At 37.5% G+C, this 6,000-nt stretch overlaps 1 long non-coding RNA gene across 1 annotated transcript in view; it reads right to left on the reverse strand.

Annotated features, from left to right (window-relative positions):
• Positions 1–5,047, reverse strand: part of LOC125918588 (uncharacterized) — a 28,090-nt gene extending 23,043 nt beyond the window's left edge. The window contains exon 1 of the long non-coding RNA XR_007456491.1: positions 4,989–5,047. This is a non-coding gene — a long non-coding RNA (uncharacterized LOC125918588). The remainder of the gene's footprint in view (positions 1–4,988) is intronic.
• Positions 5,048–6,000: the final 953 nt, after the last annotated feature.

Raw genomic sequence — 6,000 nt, forward strand, 5'->3', positions numbered from 1 at the left:
CCACATCTTCTTTATCCATTCATCCATCAATGGACATTTGGGCTCTTTCCATACTTCGGCTGTTGTTGATAGTGCTGCTATAAACTTTGGGGTGCATGGGCCCCTTCAAACCAACATACCTGTGCCCCTTGGATAAATACCTAGTGGTACAATTGCTGGGTTGTAGGGTAGTTCTATTTTTAATTTTTGAGGAACCTCCATACTGTTTTCCAGAGTGGCTGCACCAGTTTGCATTCCCACCAAAAATGCAAAAGAGATCCTCTTTCTCTGCATCCTCCCCAACATCTGTTGTTGCCTGAGTTGCTAATGTCAGCCATTCTGACAGATGTAAGGCGGTATCTCATTGTGGTTTTGATTTGTATTTCCCTGATGATGAGTGATGTTGAACATTTTTTCAGGTGTCGGTTGGCCATCTGGATGTCTTCTTTGGAGAAGTGTCTATTCATGTCTTTTGCCCATTTCTTCACTGGATTATTTGTTTTTTGGGTGTTGAGTTGATCAGTTCTTTAGAGATTTTGGATACTAACCCTTTATCTGGTATGTCATTTGCAAACACCTTCTCCCATTCTGTCAGTTGCCTTTTTGTTTTGCTGATTGTTTCCTTCACTATGCAGAAGCTTTTTATCTTGATGTGGTCCCAATAGTTCATTTTTGCTTTTGTTTGCCTTTGGAGACTACTGAGTAAGAAGTTGCTGCAGCCAAGATCAAAGAGGTTTTTGCCTGCTTTCTCCTCGAGGATTTTGATGGCTTCCTGTCTTACATTTAGGTCTTTCATACATTTGGGTTCATCTTTGTGTCTGGTGTAAGAGAGTGGTCCAGGTTCATTTTTCTGTATGTCGCTGTCCAGTTTTCCCAGCACCACTTGCTGAAGAGACTGTCTTTATTCCACTGAATATTCTTTCCTGCTTTGTCAAAGACTAGTTGGCCATATGTTTTTTGGTCCATTTTTGGGTTCTCTATTCTGTTCCATTGATCTGAGTGTCTGTTTTTGTGTTGGTAGCATACTGTCTTAATGATCACAGCTTTGTAGTACAGCTTGAAGTCTGGGATTGTGATGCCTCCTGCTTTGGTTTTTTTTCAAGATTGCTTTGGCTATTCTGGGTCTTTTCTGGTTCCTTACAAAAGCTCTGTGAGGAATGATGGTGTTATTTTGATAGGAATTGCATTGAATATGTATATTGCTTTAGGTAGTATTGACATTTTAACAATATTTGTTCTTCCTAACTGTGAGCATGGAATATTTTTCCATTTTTTTGTGTTGTCTTCATTTTCTTTCTTAAGCTTTCTACAGTTTTCAGTGCATAGATTTTTCACCTCTTTGGCTGGATTTATTCCTAGGTATTTTATGGGTTTTGGTGCAATTGTAAATGGGATCGATTCCTTGATTTCTTCTCCTATTGCTTCATTATTGGTGTATAGAAATGCAACAGATTTCTGTATATTGATTTTATACCCTGCAACTTTGCTGAATTCATGAATCAGTTCTAGCAGTTTTCTGGTGGGATCTTTTGGGTTTTCCATGTAGAGCATCACGTCATCTGCAAAGAGTGAAAGCTTGACCACTTCCTGGCCAATCTGGATGCCTTTTATTTCTTTGTGTTGTCTGATCGCTGAGGCTAAGACTTCCAATACTATGTTGAAAAACAGTGGTGGGACTGTACATCCCTGTCTTGTTCCTGACCTTAGGGGGAAAGCTTTCAGTTTTTCCCCATTGAGGATGACATTAGCGTTGGGTCTTTCATATATGGCTTTTTGGTTTGTTTGTGTTAGATCTTTCTTTTCATCTAAAATAGTCATCCAATGCTAAAAACCTTCCTGTTAGCACTGCTTTCACTGCATCACTAAATCTGCACCACAAATATTGATAAGTTGCACTTAAATTTATATTTAAGTTTACATACATTAAATTTTCTTGGAGATTTTTTTCTTGGCCAATGTGCTGTTGGAGAGTATGTTGTTTAATTTCTTAAGCTTTTGGGGATTTTGCAGCTATCTTTCTGCTATTATCTTACTGAATTACATTGTGGTCTAAGAGTAGACAATGTAGGATTTCCTTTATTAGAAATTTATTAAGGTGTGCTTTATGGCCCAGAATGTTCCAGCTTAGGAAGAATTTTTAATCAGTTATTGGATGAAATAGTCTACAGATATCCATTATATCCAGTTGATGGGTTTTTTTTTAATGTTTATTTATTTTTGAGACAGAGGGAGACAGAGCACCAGTGGGGGAGAGGCAGAGAGAGAGGGAGACATAGAATCCAAAACAGGCTCCAGGCTCTGAGGTGTCAGCACAGAGCCTGATTGGGGGCTCAAACCCCACGAACCAAGAGATCACAACCCGAGCCAAAGTTGGACGCTTAACCGACTGAGCCCCCCAGGTGCCCCAATTGATGGTGTTCTGGAAAGTGGATCCTAACTGTTCCATCACAAGAAAACAATCCACATTTTTGTATCTATATGATACGATGAATACTAACTAAGCTTATTGTGGTGATCATTTTATAGTATATGTAAGTCAAATCACTACACTTACACAGTGCTGCATGCCCATTTTATCTCAATATAATTGGAAAACGAACAAAATGCCCTTGTTGGTTAAAGTTTTTCCAGATTGTTAATTAAGTTAAATTGGTTAATGGCGTTGCTCAAGTTTTCTTTTTTCTTTGTCTGTGTCTTTCTGAGTTTCTGAGAATTATTGGTGAAGACAGAATAGATATGCAAAATATTTACTGTGAATAACACCTATGAAAGATACAGCGGGGGTGGGACGGGAGCAGATGGGAAGATTCTCTAGAATGCAGTATAGCTCTGCTAGTCAGCTTAGGAGGGAAAGAAGAAAAAGAAGGCAGATTGGGCAGGATGTGACCTGGATCCTTTTACAACTCTGGGGAAGCCTAGTCCTGGAACAGTGCTTGTCCACACCTGTACTCTGGTCTATAATGTGCCTCTGGCAGAAAGCCAGGGTGGATTTTATGGCTTACCTTGCTCTGCTCCCTTCTCTCAGGGATGCTACACCTGTCCTTCCTGTTGTCCAACATCTGAAAAAGTGGTTTCATTTATTTTCTTCTGCTTTCTAGTTTTGTAAGGGGAGAGGTTAAATCTTTCTGTTATTCTATCATGACCAGAATAGGAATTTTGACTTTTGGTCAGGTAAATATTGGATGAAATTAAATGTCCATAACTAGAGAAATAGTTTTAAACTTTTGTGGTGCAAACTTCGGAATTACAGACACTTATAATAATAAAATAAAGCTTACATATAATTGCACTTATCTGTTCTCAAGGATTTAATGTGAAAGAAGCAGGTGTATAATGTAAATATAATGCACATATACTAATATATAAACTATAAATGCCACATGTTCACAAGTATAAATATATGCATGTATATATTTGAATACTTATCTGGAAGGATATACAAAATTGTAGAGAATGCTGGGATTGGGTGGAAAAAGTCATAGAAGGTTTTAAAAAGAGAATTTTTAAGTTTTGCATTATATACATTGATATTTTATAATGTAAGAATTCCTGAATTCTTTGTGAGAATTTAAAAGTAAAACAGATTGGGGCGCCTGGGTGGCTCAGCTGGTTGGGTGACTGACTTTGGCTCAGGTCATGATCTCACAGTTTGTGGGTTCGAGCCCTGCATCGGGCTCTGTGCTGACAGCTCAGCTTCGGATTCTGTGTCTCCCCCTCTCTCTACCCCTCCCTGCTCACGCTTTGTGTCTCTCTGTTTCTCAATAATAAACAAACGTTAAAAAAATTTTTTTTGAAGTAAAACAGATTATTCATTGGAACAACTTTGTGGTTAAAACTGAAGGGACCATCTGTTACTGTTAACAATTTGAAAGGTATGACTGAGGCACAGTCCAACAATCATTTCTACAGTTTATGATAGTGCTGTGTAATTACCACAGTACTGAAATCCCTAAGTCTTAGCCAACCACGAAACCCTTTATTTGCCTTTTTAAAGACCCTTTTAATCATATCCCATTTTCTTTTTTCATTCCTAAATAAAATGGGCGTCTCCCATCAGAGTACTGTTTAGCCAATATTAATGTTCACAATTAGCATCTAAGTGTCATAAATATTTTTATAGATTATAAGTGGTGAAAAACTTCTGTGATTAAAGTTTATATTGTTACCCTGTAGTTCACTGTCTTCAAAATTATGTAACCTAAAGGTCTGATGCTAAATACCCATGTGTCTACTTACAGTAATTTCTGTTTCTCAATAGGCATGTAAATATGTGGGAGGAGAATGAGCTTCGCATTGTTATAACTAAATGTTGCATATGAAGAGATATTTATGTTTCCTGCACATGCTGTTCATGTTATAAGATGCTCTCACTTACCTACAAAGTACTCCTCCATGCATAACTGATATTAGAGGGAGAAGAACCTTTTCGAATACTCAGCAATAAAAAGGAAATGTTCAAGTTGTCTCTTTATAAATTCTTCAATAACTATAAACAATTTATGAGGTTTTACACAATCTCCCAACCCTTCTTGTTTTTATCCCACAAAATTATGTTGTTTAAAATGCTTCGGGAAGAATATAGTCAGGAAAATGACCCTTTGATAAAACACATACTTATAGCCACAAATATATTCCTTGTAAAAGAAAGAGCCTGCACTCCCATCATAAAAAAAATTCAAAATGATGAGAGGAGGTTAAAACCCCCTTTATATTTATCAATTCTTTCATTCAGTTAAAAACAATGGGCTCAATGAAAATTTACAATGTGCCAGGCTATAAGGCTGGTTCTGAGCCCACAGAAATTAATAGCATTCACTTATTAGCTGCAGGAGATTATAGTCCAACAGGGGACATAAATGTACAATCATGTAATGAAGGTACAATATCAAGTTATAAAAAAACATAAAACGTGCTATAGAAATGTCAAGAAGGGAAAGTCAAGTCTACATAAATGAATCACAGGAACAAAATGCTTATGCTGAAACCAAAACAGTCAGTAAGAATTTTACCAGGGGTGGGCGCCTGGGTGGCTCAGTTGGTTGAGCGTCAGACTTCAGCTCAGGTAATGATCTCACGGTTCTCATGAGTTTGTGTCCCGCATCGGGCTCTGTGATGACAGCTCGGAGCTTGGAACCTGCTTCGGATTCTGGGTCTCCCTCTCTCTCTGCCCCTCCCCCCACTCATACCGTGCCTCTCTCTGCCTCTCAAAAATAAAGGAAACTAATAAAAAAATTTTTTTAAAGAATTTTACCAGGGAGCAGGGACAGAATTGTCTAGAAGAACTGTCTTTGTCTTCCCCATACACACATGATGATTCCACATATCCACAAACACACGCACACAAGTGAGACGTTTTAAGGAACTATGGAACATTCTCTGCACCTTTGCCAACCTATGACTTCAAACACTCATTCCACCTTTTATATTCTGAGATAGGACAAAAGAGTTGTCACTGTCTAACACGTCTGTTATCGGAAAACCCACTCATTCCCATATCCAACTCGACTTCAACTCCTCTGCCGATACTTTCTTGATATTTGAAGAAAATAAACTGTCTCTCCAAGAGTTTTCATTTTATTTGTATCTATTACCATGTGGCAGCATATATTCTGCTTCTCATTATACTTATTTTAAAAAATATTTTATGTCTTATACAAAACTTTGTTCTCCTAATTTCCTTCTTTTTCAGGTTCTAACTTGTCTTTTACAGCTATTTGCATAGATCATGTGTTTCATTCCAATCACTGACTTTTAGGATATGAGATGATTTCATGTAATTTACTATAGATTTTCAGCAGGTAAATTAAGTTAAGGATACTTACTTTAAAGGTCAAACAGACAATATATATTATGTAACAGAATAAGAACTCCAAAAAATGAAGAATAAGACCTCCAGATATCTTAGAAATGTATTTATTGCTTTTCAAAAATTTTCTCCAGGGACACCTGGGTGGCTCAGTCGGGTAGCATCTGACTCTTGATTTCGGTTCAGGTAACGATCTCAAGGTTCATGAGTTTGAG

This window comes from Panthera uncia, chromosome B4 (genome assembly GCF_023721935.1).
Source record: "Panthera uncia isolate 11264 chromosome B4, Puncia_PCG_1.0, whole genome shotgun sequence".
NCBI classification, from domain to species: domain Eukaryota; kingdom Metazoa; phylum Chordata; class Mammalia; order Carnivora; family Felidae; genus Panthera; species Panthera uncia.